We start from the raw sequence: 13574 nt of genomic DNA, 5'->3' as shown, positions 1-13574 counted from the left end.
TAGAGTGGCTTTGTGTATTAGGTGTCCTGTAGGGCCCAATGGCTCAGCCTTCCTATTCTCCTGAGCTGGGCACATTCAGTGAGCCCCTCTGTGGGCTGTGTGCAGTATCTTGTTGTAGTTAATTCTTGACCATTGTTGGTGTCACTGGGAGAAATTGACCCCAGCCCAACTGTCTGTGAGAGTCAGTTTTGACTACAGTGGAAGAAATGCTGTGCAGGAGACACCCCTATGGAACAGGGCTTGCTTCAGTGGGGCTTTGGTGCTCACTGAGTCTATGGAAAAGAGTGCGGAGTTTCCTCAAAAAATTTTTAAAAATTTAAAAAATGGACCTTCCATTTCACCCAGTGATCCCACTTCTAGGAATATATCCTAAGAAGCTTAAAACACCAATCAGAAATAATATATGCATCTTTATCTTCATAACAGTGTTATTCACAGTGGCTAAGTGCTTTGACCTATTGCTTTTTCTACTTGAAAATTCCCAAGTGCCCATCAGTAGATGAATGGATTAAATAACTGTGGTGTATGTACACAATGTAATACTATGCAGCTGTAAAACATAACAGCATGGATGGACCTTAGCGAAATAAGCTACTCAGAGAAAGAGAAGTACCCCAAGATCTCACTCATATTTGGGATCTAATGAACAAAATAAACTATTGAAAAAATAGATCTAGACATAGAAACATGGAACAGACTGACAAATTTCAGAGTGGAGGCAGGAATGGGGGTGTGGGTTGAGAGAGATTAACCAGGGAACTTTTATTCATGTATGCATAGTCCATGGACATTGACAATAGTATGGTGAAGGCCTGGGGGTGGGCAAGTGGAAGGCGGAGAGGGTCAATGAGGAAAAACACAGAAGGAAGTACTTTCAACAATTAAGATCAATTAAATAACAAACAACAAAAAGTTTCCTAACCTGGATAAGGAAAAATTCACACAAGTTCAGGAAGTACAGAGAGTCCCAATCAAGATGAACAAAAAAGACCCATGCCAAGACACATATTAAATCAATGGGAAACTTTAAAGATTAAGAGAGAGAAAGAGAGAGAGAGAGAGAAAGAGAGAGAGAGAGAGAGAGAGAGAAAGAGAGAGAGAGAGAGAGAGAGAGAGAGAGAGAGAGATCTACATAAAAGTTCCCAATAGCTGTCAGCAGATTTCTCCACAGAAATACTTCAGGTCAGAAGGTATTGGCCTGAAGTATTCAAAGGAATGAAAAATATGGACATGAATCAATGACTACTCTATCCAGAAAGGCTATCATTTAAAATTGAAGGCAAAGGAAGTTTCCCAGACCAAAAACCCCCAAAACACTAAGGGAGTTAAATACCAATAAACCAGCATTCCAGGATAGGTTATAAGGTCTGCTCTAAGAAGAAAAAGAAATAGAGACAAAGAGAAACACTGGTATTAAAAAAAAGTGGCAATAAATAAGTACTTGTCAATAATGATCTTAAGTGTAAATGGATTAAATGCTCCAGTGAAAAGACAAAGGGTAGCTGAATGGATAAAAAAAAAAAAAAAAAAAAACATGAGCCATACATATGCTTTCTACAAAATACCCACCTCAGAACAAAACATTTACACAGACTGAAAGTGAAGGGTTGGAAAAAAATATTGCATGCAAATGGAGACAAATAAAAGAGCTGGAATAGCAATATGTATGTCTGACAAAATAGAATTCAAAACACAGGCCAAGCCGAAACCGGTTTGGCTCAGTGGATAGAGCGTCGGTCTGTGGACTGAAAGGTCCCAGGTTCGATTCCAGTCAAGGGCATGTACCTGGGTTGCGGGCACATCCCCAGTAGAAGATGTGCAGGAGGCAGCTGATCGATGTTTCTCTCTCATCGATGTTTCTAACTCTCTATCTCTCTCCCTTCCTCTCTGTAAAAAATCAATAAAATATATTAAAAAATATATATTAAAAAAAACAACAAACAAACACATGCCAAAAAGAGACAAAGATGTTCACTACCTAATAGTAAAAGGATCAGTCCAACAAGAGGGCATTACCATGGTATACATAAATACACCCAATATAGGAGCACATAAATGAATATTAAAAAACAAAAACAAAAAAACACTTCTTGGTGAACTATAAGAGAGAGATTGAGAGCTAGAATCTAGTCATAGTAGGAACTTTACTACCCCACTGTCATCACTGGATAGATCTTATAGACAAAAAAAATCAACAAGGAAACAGTGACCTTAAATGACATACCTGAATAGATGGATTTAATTGATGTTATCAGAACATTTCATCTCAAAGCAGAAGATTCTGCGTTCTTTTGAAGTGCTTGTGGAACATTCATAAAGATTGATTACATGTTACTACATAAAATAAGTGTTAAATTTGAGAAATTAGAAAACATACTAAGGATCTTCCCGGATCACAATGGCATTGAAATAGAAATAACTACAATAAAAACACTCAAAAACATTCCAACAGATACAGTCAAAAAACATGTAATTAAACAATTAATGGGTTACCAATGAGATCAAGGAAGAAATAAAAAAAAAATTCTGGAAACAAATGAAAATGAAGAAACAACAACCTGAAATTAATAGAACACAGAGAAAAGCAATCCTGAATGTGAAGTTCATAGAATTATTGGCCTACCACAAAAATTAAGAAAAATATCACATAAACAATCTCACCCTAACACCTAAAAGAACTAGTAAACACAACAAGAAAAGCCCTGAGTAAGTAGAAGGAAGGAAATAATGAAAGTAAGAGTGGAAATAAATGACACAGAGACGAAAGAAAGAAAGAAAGAAAGAAAGAAAGAAAGAAAGAAAGAAAGAAAGAAAGAAAGAAAGAAGAAAGAAAGAAAGAAAGAAAGAAAGAAAGAAAGAAAGAAAGAAAGAAAGAAAGATGAAACCAAAAGCTGGTCCTTCAAAAAGATATAAACAAGATTAATGAGTCTTTAACCAGACTCATCAAGACGAAAATCGAAAGTGCCAAAATTAATAATATCAGAAATACAACAATTTGTCAAAAAATTGGAGAAATTGGACAAAGTATGACAATTCCTAATCTGGCCAGCATGTCTCAGTGGTTGACTGTCAACCCATAAACCAGGAGGTCAGGGCACATGCCCATGTTGTGGGCTCGATCCTCAGTGTTGGGTGGGCAGGGGGCAGCTGGTCAATGATTCTGTCTCATCATTGATGTTTCTATCTCTCTTTCTGTCCCTTTCCTTTCCTCTATGAAATCAATAAAAATATATTTTAAAAATGACATTCCTAGAAACATACAATTTTCCAAAACTGAATCAGAAAGAATCAGACAACTGGAATAGACCAATAACAACTAATGAAACTGAAGTAGTAATAAAAATAAATAAATAAATAAATAAATAAATAACCTAAGTGTAAAAAGTTAAAGAAAAATAGTAGAGGGAGACTGCACCATCTTGAAGGGGACAGTGGCTCTTATTGGAAGCATATACATCCAGGGACACTGCAACCACAACACCCAGGGACCAGCTACGAACCCAAGAACACCAGATCTCATGCAGCACGAATACTTGGACCTGGATAAGCCCTGCTCTTCCTCATGGAAAGGTCAGATTCCGCCTAGGGAAAGGTGAGGTCTGCAATCCAGGTTGGAGAGAGGAACACACGTGGGGGAAGTCTGCGCCCCACAAAATCCGTGGCCTTGGGGGCAAGCGTTATCCTCGAATGTAGAAGGGGATCTGCAGGGCTGCTGGCAGAAGGGAACTCTAAAAATCAGCCCATAGCTGGACTGGGCTCAACAAGGCAGCCTCATATTTTACCAGTGTGCCAGCTGCTTAGTGCAAGGAGAAAAAGAACCTGCAGAAGAGAATTGCGTCCAGAGCTGGATGGTAAAAGTTGTGAGCACGCATATTTACTCTGGCTCCTTTTTTTCTCTTTAAATCCTTGATTTTGATTACTAAACCCAATACATAGGATCACCCAATTGGGGACACTCACAGAGACTTCAGGGGAAAGTTGTTTTTGCGGAACCTGGGGATCAAGGCTGGTAGTAACGATCAGGGAACCAGCTCTGGGGCAGTAGATTCTCCCAGACCAGTACTAATTGTGACAGGGAAAAGAAAACCTAAATACTGGCTAGAAAGGACTTATAGCCCCGGAGGTCAATCTAGAAACACTGCCACCCAGGGGCTGAATCACAAATTGACTCTTCTGTAAATACAAATAAAGGCAGTCTGGGAAACAAAGAAATACTGCCTGCTTTAAAATCAGGACTGTGGTTTACAACAAGGAGGAGCAGTGTATCACAGGGAACTTCAATACTGTCCTGACTACCTGACAGGAAAAAGGTGTGCCAAACAGAAGAGTAGAGAAAGTGAATGACCTTCACTACTGCACATTTTTATTTTTTCACCTTTTACTTAAGAAACTAATTTTTTTCTTTTTTTCCTCACTTGATTTTACCTTTTTAATTATTATATTTTTATTTTAATTAGTATTATTGCTACTACTATTGTAACCTTTTTTTTAAAGTGTCATTTTATTTTCTCTTTATATTATTTTGGGATTAATGTTCTACATTCTATTTTCATTGTTCCTTTAGCATCATTTTACTCTATCACAATTTACCTTTATGCCAACATTCCATACCTTGCTTTTCCCTTTTGTTGTCCTGTTCTCTTACTCTATTCCTGCGTTAGATTTTCCCTATTCCTTCTTTCAAACACCTGTTAAAAATTCATCCTACTTGTAAATTTAATTTATGATCCCCTGCTCCAAGTCTATACACACCTCTCTCTTTGTTTTTTTAAATATCAATTTTTTTCTCTCTTCCCTTTTTTTTGGTTTTGTTTTGTTTTTTAATGTTGTTATTATTTTTTGTTTTGTTTTCTTTGTACAATGTTTTTTTTTGTTTTGTTTTGACTTGTTTTTATCTCTGTCCTATTGTTATGGTTTGCTTGATTGTTGTTTAGATTGGTTTTTTTTTTTTTGCTTGTTTTGAGATTGTTACCCCTTTTTTGTTCTATTTTTGGCTTCTGAATTTTCCTCTCCTCTCTTGTTATTAGTTGTTGTTTGTAGTTTACATTCAACTCTGAGTGTTTGATGTTTGAATTTTTTGGGATTAGTTGTTGTTCTACTGGAGTTTTTCCCCATAAAAATAGTTCCCCCCCCCCACTTCTTATTTATTCTATTTCTTCTCTCACTAACTTTTTTTTCTTTTCTCAATATCATTGCACTTTTTTTCTTTTCTTTTTTTTAACTTTTATTTTCTTTTGTTTATTTTATTTCTTATTTTTTTTATTGCTTAAAGTACTACAAAGGGAATTACATATGTGTCTTTTTTTCCCCGCCCTTGACAATCCCCTGGCCTCCCCTACCCCTCAGTGTCTTATGTCCATTGGTTATGGTTATATGCATGCATACAAGTCCTTCGGTTGATCTCTTGCCCCCCTCCCTCCTGGCCCCAACCCTCCCCGGACTTCCCACTGCAGTTTGACAATCTGTTTGAGGCAGCTCTGCCTCTGTATCTATTATTGTTCAAAAGTTTATAATGGTCTCTATTGTCCATGAATGAGTGAGATCATGTGGTATTTTTCCTTCATTGACTGGCTTATTTCATTTAGCATAATGCTCTCCAGTTCCATCCATGCTGTTGCAAATGGTAAGAGTTCCTTTCTTTTTAGAGCAGCATAGTATTCCATCGTGTAGATGTACCACGGTTTTCTAATCCATTTATCTACTGATGGGCACATAGGCTGATTCCAGATTTTAGCTAGGGTGAATTGTGCTGCTATGAACATATGGATGCCTATATCCTTACTGATTGGTGTTTCTGGTTTCTTGGGATATATTCCTAGAAGTGGGATCACAGGGTCAAATGGGAGTTCCATTTTTAGTTTTTTGAGGAAACTCCATACTGTCTTCCATAGTGGCTGCACAAGTCTGCATTCCCACCAGCAGTGCACGAGTGTCCCTTTCCTCCACATTTTCTCCAGCACTTGTCCTTTGTTGATGATAGCCAGTCTGACAGGTGTGAGATGGTACCTCATTGATTTGATTTGCATCTCTTGGATGACTAGTGACTTTGAGCATGTTTTCATATGTCTCTTGGCTTTCTGAATGTCCTCTTTTGAAAGGTGTCTATTTACGTCTTTTGCCATTTTTTGATTGTATTGTTTATCTTCCTTTTGTTAAGTGGTATGAGTTCCCTATATATTTTGGAGATTAGGCCCTTATCAGATATGACATTGGCAAATATGTTTTCCCACGCAGTGGGTTTTCTTTTGTTTTGATGACAGTTTCTTTTGCTGTGCAGAAGCTTTTTAATTTGATGTAGTCCCATTTGTTTATTTTCTCTTTAGTTTCAAGTGCCCTAGGAGCTGTATCAGTGAAGAAATTGCTAAGGCATATGTCTGAGATTTTGTTGCCTTTGGATTCTTCTGGAATTTTTATGGTTTCCCGTTGTACATTTAAGTCCTTTAACCATTTTGAGTTTATTTTTGTGTATGGTGTAAGTTGGTGGTCTAGTTTCATTTTCTTGCATATATCTGTCCAATTTTCCCAACACCATTTATTGAAGAGACTATCTTGGCTCCATTGTATGTTCTTGCCTCCTTTGTCAAATATTAATTGAGCATATTGGTTGGGGCTGATTTCTGGGCTCTCTATTCTATTCCATTGATCAATATGTCTGTTCTTCTGCCAGTACCCAGCAGTTTTAAGAACAGTGGCTTTGTAATACAGCTTGATATCTGGTATTGAGATCCCACCTACTTTGTTCTTTCTCAGGATTGCTGCAGCTATTCGGGGTCTTTTTTTATTCCAGATGAATTTTTGGAGAGTTCGTTCTAGATCTGTGAATTATGCCTTTGGTATTTTAATGAGAAGTGCGTTGAATTTATAGATTGCTTTGGGTAGTATGGAAATTTTAATGATGTTGATTCTACCAATCCATGAACACGGTATGTTTTTCCATCTGTTTATGTCTTCCTCTATCTCTTCTTTCAACGTCCTGTAGTTTTCTGAGTAGAGGTCTTTTACCTCTTTAGTGAAGTTTATTCCTAGGTAGCTCAATTTTTTTGGTGCGATGGTAAATTGGATTGTTTTTATAATCTCTATTTCTGAAAGTTCAGTATTGGTGTATAGAAATGCCTCAGATTTCTTGAGGTTAATTTTGTATCCTGCTACATTGCCAAATTCATGTATTAAGTCTAGTACCTTTTTGATGGAGTCTCTAGGGTTTTGTATGTATAATATCATGTCGTCTGTAAATAAGTACAGTTTACTTCCTCTTTTCCAATTTGGATGCCTTTTATTTCTTCATCTTGTCTAATTGCAATGGCTAATACTTCCAGTACTATGTTGAACAGGAGTGGTGAGAGTGGGCATCCCTGTCTTATTCCTGTTCTTAGGGGAAATGATGTTAGTTTTCGTCCATTGAGTATGATGTTGGCTGTGGGCCTGTCATATATGGCTTTTATTATGTTGAAGTATGATCCTTCTACTCCCACCTTGCTGGGAGTTTTTATCAAAAATGGGTGTTGGATTTTGTCAAATGCTTTTTCTGCATCAATTGATATGACCACGTGGTTTTTTTCTTTCAATTTGTTTATGTGATGTATCACGTTTATTGATTTGCGGATATTGTACCATCCTTGCATCTCTGGAATAAATCCTACTTGGTCATGGTGTATGATCTTTCTGATGTACTGCTGGATATGATTTGCTAGGATTTTGTTGAGGATTTTGGCATCTATGTTCATGAGGGATATTGGCCTGTAATTTTCTTTCATTGTGTTGTCTTTACCTGGTTTTGGTATTAGGGTGATGCTGGCTTCGTAGAATGAGCTTCGACGTATTCCTTCCTATTGAATATTTTGTAGTATTCTGAGGAGGATAGCGTTAAATCTTCCTTGAATGTTTGGTAAAACTCCCCTCTGAAGCCATCTGGTCCTGGGCTTTTGTTTGCTGTAAGCTTTTGAATGACTGCTTCAATTTCTTCCAGAGTTATTGGCCTATTGAGATTTTTAGATTCTTCCTGATTGAGTTTTGGAATGTTGTATTTTTCTATGAATTTGTCCATTTCCTCGAGGTTGTCTAGTTTGTAGGAGTAGAGCTGTCCATAATATTTTTTTAACAATCCTTTGTATTTCTGAGGGGTCTGTTGTTATTTAGCCTCTATCGTTTCTGATTTTGTTGATTTGGGTCCTCTCTCATTGCTTCTTGGTGAGCCTGGCTAGAGGTTTGCCAATCCTGTTTATCCTTTCAGAAAACCAGCTCTTGGTTTCATTGATTTTATTATACTTTTTTTTGGTGTGTATGTCATTTATTTCTGCTCTAATATTTATTATCTCCTTCCTTATGCTCACTCTGTGGTTTTCTTGTTGCTCCCTTTCTAATTCTTTGAGTCTTAGAGTTAGATGATTTACTACCATTTTTTCTTGTTTTTTGAGATAGGCCTGTAGAGCTATAAACTTCCCTCTCAGGACTGCTTTCATTGTGTCCCATAGGTTTTGGATTGTTGTGTTTTCATCGTCATTAGTTTCCAGGATGTTTTAGATTTCTTCTTTGATCTCATTGGTAACCCAATCAATATGTAATAACATACTATTCAGCTTCCAAGTGTTTGAATATTTTGGGATGTTTTTATTGTAGTTTATTTCTACTATTATGCCATCGTGGTCTGAGAAGATGCTTGGTATGATTTCAATCTTCTTGAATTTGGGGAGACTTTGTTTTTGACCCAATATGTGGTCTATTTTTGAATCTGTCCCATGAGCCTTTGAGTAGAATGTGTATTCCGTGGCATTCGGGTGAAGTGTTCTGAAGATGTCAATTATGTCCATCTGCTCTAGTGAGTCATATAGGATTGCTGTTTCTTTGCTGATTGTTTGTCTAGAGGATTTATCCAGTGATGTCAGTGGTGTATTAACGTCCCCTACTACGATTGTATTGTCAATCTCTCCTTTCATATCTTCCAGGAGACTTTTAATGTATTTGGGTGCTCCCGCATTGGGTCCATATATGTTTATCAGGGTTATATCTTCTTGTTGTATTGATCCCTTTAGTATTATGAAGTGGCCTTCCTTATCTCCTGTTATGGCCTTCACTATGAGGTCTATTTTGTCCGATATAAGTATTGCTACCCCAGCTTTCTTTTCCTTTCCATTTGCCTGAAAGATATTTTTCCATCCCTTCACTTTCAGTCTGTGTGAGTCCCTTCTAATGAGGTGGGTCTCTTGTAGACAGGAAATGTATGGGTCATGTTTTTTTTATCCATTCAGCCACTCAATGTCTTTTCGTTGGAGCATTTAGTCCATTTACTTTTAAAGTTATTATTGAAAGGTACTTGTTTGTAGCCATTTCTTTTTATGTTGTGTGGCTGTTTTCTTACTGAGCTTTTTATTTCTTCTTTTTACACCAGTCCCTTTAGCATTTCTTGCATTGCTGGCTTGGTGGTGATAAACTCCCTTAGCCTTTTATTGTCTATGAAGCTTCTTATTTCCCCTTCAATTTTGAATGATAGCCTTGCTGGATAGAGTATTCTTGGATTCAGTCCTTTGCTTTGCATCACTTTGTAAATTTCCGTCCATTCTTTTCTGGCCTGATGTGTTTCTGTTGAGAAATCATTTGATAATCTAATGGGAGATCAATGTATGTAACTTTCCGTCACTCTCTTGCAGCCTATAAGATTCTCTCTTTGTCCTGAACATTTGCCATGGTAATTATGATGTGTGTTGGTGTGGGTCTTTTCGGGTTCACCTTGTTTGGGACTCTCTGTGCTTGTGTGACTTTTTTCTTCCCCACCTCAGGGAAGTTTTCTGATATTATTTCTTCGAATAGGTTTTCTAATCCTTGTTCAGCTTTCTGTTGTTCTGGCATCCCTATTATTTGTATGTTGTTTCATTTCATGTTGTCCCAAAGCTCCTTTAGGCTCTCCTCCTGACTTTTAAATTTTCTCCACTTGCAGTACAGTTTGGGTGTGTTTTGCTTCCTTGCCTTCTAATTCACTAATTCAGTCCTCCGCTTCTCCTAGTCTACTGTTGATACTTTCAATGGTTTTTTTTATTGCAGCTATATCGCTCTTCATTTCTTCTTGGTTCTTACATAATTTATTGATCTTTTAATCTGCTTCTTCTTGCTGCTTGAATAATTTGTTGATTTTTTCATCTGTTTCTTCTTGCTTCTTGCATAAGTTATCCATTTTTTCATCTGTTTCTGCTTGCTCTTTGCATAGGTAGTTGACTTTTTCATCTGTTTCTTCTTGCTTCTTGCAGAAGTTGTTGATTTTTCCCTTTCCGTTTTATGCACTCTAGGACCCTTATTCTGAATTCTTTTTCTGTCATGTTGCATGCCTCTGCATCACTTAGCTGCTTTTCTGGCAAGTCCTCCTTTTCTTTCCTTTGGGGGTTTCTTTGTTTACCCATGTTTGATCTCACTGACATATCTAGACCTTGATTCGTTCAATGGCTGTTCCCTGGGTGGCAGTGGCTCCTTGGGCTGTTGTTGCTCCTAGGGCAATTGCAGTAGCAGCTGCTCCTCAGTTGGCAGCAACTCCTCTGGTGGGTGCTGTCCACAGCTGTGGTGGCTCTTCTGTCTGTTGGGGGTAGGTTTCATGTACAGCTGCTGTTCCTCAGACAGAAGCTGTGTTGCTCTCGAGGCTGCTGTTGCTTGGATCTGCTAAGTTGATTTAAATCGACAAAATACAACACAACAAGGCACCACGTACCAGGCACTGAACACAAATATATTCACGATATTAATAAACCCAAATAATGGAGACCACCCAAATTGAGAGAATTAGGGGATAAGAAAGAAAGAAGAGAAAAAAGAAAAGAAAACTAGGAAAAAAAGGAGTGAAAAAATGAAATTGGAAAAAGGAAGGGGGCAAAAGAATGAAAAGAGAGAATGAAGTAGAAGAGGGGAAGTGTCTATTTATATGAGGAGAAAACTCTGATAGAACTGCCACTAATCCCAACAAATTCCAGCAACAGCTCCCTGGAGATGAATGCAAACTAGAAACAACCAATAAGATCAAGAGAGGCAAGGGAAAACAGAAGCACAAAAATAACCGGGGTGGGGGGGTGGTGGGAGGGGAAAAACCAGCAGAAAAAAATAAAAAGGAAAAGCAAAACAACCTCACAACCAGTCCTAAAACACACACGCACACACAGACACAAAAAAGAAGAAAGAGAAAAAAAACCAACAATATACTCAATAATCAAGCAAACAGCAACAAAACAATGGAAAGATAAAATAAGAGAAAAAAAGTTTTGGATAGTGAAGAAAGATAAGGGATATGTGTATAAGGATTTAGAGCAGTGGATTGAAATAGGATATATAACGTAGGGTGAAATTTTGACAGGAGGTAAACAGAAGGAATAGGGAAAATCTAAAGCAGGAATAGGGCAAGAGAAACAGGACAACAGAAGGGAAAAGTGAGGACAAAGATTTTAGCAGAGAGGTAAAATTGAGGTACTGAAAATTGATGGTACAGGAATGATGGAAATAGAATGGAGAACACTAATCCCAAAATAAAATAAAGAGAAAATAAAATGGCATTTTAAAAAATGGTAAAATGGTGGCATTAATAATACTGGTTAAAAATAAAAATGTAGTAATTAGAAGGATAAAATCAGGTGATGGAAAAATAAAAAAAAAATTGGTTTCTTAGTTAAAAGGTGAAAAAAGAAAAAAAAAATGTTTGCAGTAGTTTAGGTCCATCAGTTCTTCTACGTGTCAGTCTGGCTCACCTTAGTCCTGCCAGGAATTCAGGAGTGTTGAATTTCCCTTCGATACACTGTTCCTCCGTGTTGTAAACCACAGACCTGAATTTAAAGCAGGCTGTATTTGTGTCCCAGACTGCCTTAATTTCTGTTTAATTAAGAATCAGTTTGTGGCTCAGCCTCTGAGTGGCAGTGTTTTTGGGTTGGCCTCTGAGGTTATAAGGCTTCTCTATGCAGTAGCAAGGGTTTATTTTTTTTATTGCACTTAAAACTGATTTGGGTAAGTCAACTGTCCAGAGCTGGTTCTTTAATCGCTACCCTGCTCTGTGTTGTTGCTGGGATTGAAAATCCCTCTATAGGCCAGACCCTGTTAACTCCCAGGGACTGATCGGATTATTTAATCCTTCATCTCGTTCAGGTGGAATCTGGGTGTGGCTGTGCTCCTTGCCTGGGGGCTAAGTAGAGGAGTCCCCCTCTTCGGAGAGAATGGCTGCCCTGATTCTGGTCCCAGGGGTGTCCTCAGCACTCAATTCACTGCCACCTTCCAGGCGCCCCCTCTCTCCTCAGCCTCTCCCCAGATTCCACTCGTCCGCACCTTCTCTCTCTCTCTTCAGCACAGGTGGGTGTCTGTATCCAAAATGTCTTATGAACAGGATTCAGTGAAAACAAACAAACAAAACGCCGGCCGTGGAAATGGGGATGGCTGAGTTCCTGTAAGCTCTTCTCTTACCGGCACTTGCATGCTCTGGTCAGCTCTTCAGGCTGCCTCTTTTAGGCTCAGTCCTCCGTGATCACAGAACCCAGATCTCAAATCCCCTGGCTCCAGGATTCCCGCAGATCTCCTTTCCCCACTCAGGGGCTGTGCCTGTCCCAAGGGACGTGGCTGTCTGCCACGCGGTCCCCCTCTGACCCTCTGGGCTCAGAGGTCTGGCAAACTTTCCTGCTTAGATCCTGTTTTTTTTTTTTTTTTGTTTTTTTTTTACCTTTCCAGGGGAATTCCTCCCTTACTGGCTGCAAGCTGTCTCACCAGCTGAGTCTTTTTCTTTTCTTATCCCCTAATTCTCTCTTTTCTCAGGTTGTCACCTTATTTGGGGTTATTAGTATTGTGAATACATTTGTGTTCAGTGTGTTGTGCATTGTGCCTTGTTGTGTTGTATTTTATGCCTTCAAATCAATGCAGGAGAGAGAGAGCTACATAACCATACACCTGGAGAAGAGAGATCATGGGGAGACAACAAAACAGCCCGCAAATGAAAGAAAAAGATGCATCACCAGAAAAGGAAGTAGAATGAAAAGGAGGCAAGCAAAATGTCAGAGAAAGAATTCAGAGAAATGGTCATTGGTGGATGAAAAGAATGAAAGACAAATTCAACAATATGTGTAAGAACCAAGAGGAAATGAAGAACCAAGAAGAAATGGAAAATGACATCACTGCTATAAAGATCTCAATAGAAAGCATCAACATTAGACTAGAGAAGCAGAGGACTGCATCAATGAGCTTAAGAGACAATGTAGTAAAAAATTACCCAAGCAGAGAAGCATCAAGGAAAAAAAAAACCTTAAAAACCAGGAGGAGAGCCTAAGGGAAATTTGGGACAACATGAAACAAAAAAACATCCGCATAGTAGGGGTGCCAGAAGGAGAGGAAACTGAGCACAGAATAGAAACACATGTTTGAAGAAATAATGACAGAAAACTTCCTGATATAGGGGGGGAAAAAACAACAGCTCACACAAATCCAAGAAGCTCACAGAGTCCCAAACAAAATTGAACCCCAAAAAACCGATGCCAAGGCACATTTAATAAAATGGGGAAACACAAATGAGATAGTAAGAATCTTAAAAGTGGCAGAGAGAGACAGATAGTTACCTGCAAAGGATTCCCCAT

The sequence above is a fragment of the Myotis myotis genome, unplaced genomic scaffold, assembly GCF_014108235.1.
Source record: "Myotis myotis isolate mMyoMyo1 unplaced genomic scaffold, mMyoMyo1.p scaffold_m19_p_4, whole genome shotgun sequence".
Taxonomy (NCBI): Eukaryota; Metazoa; Chordata; class Mammalia; order Chiroptera; family Vespertilionidae; genus Myotis; species Myotis myotis.
This window is presented reverse-complemented; position numbering follows the sequence as displayed.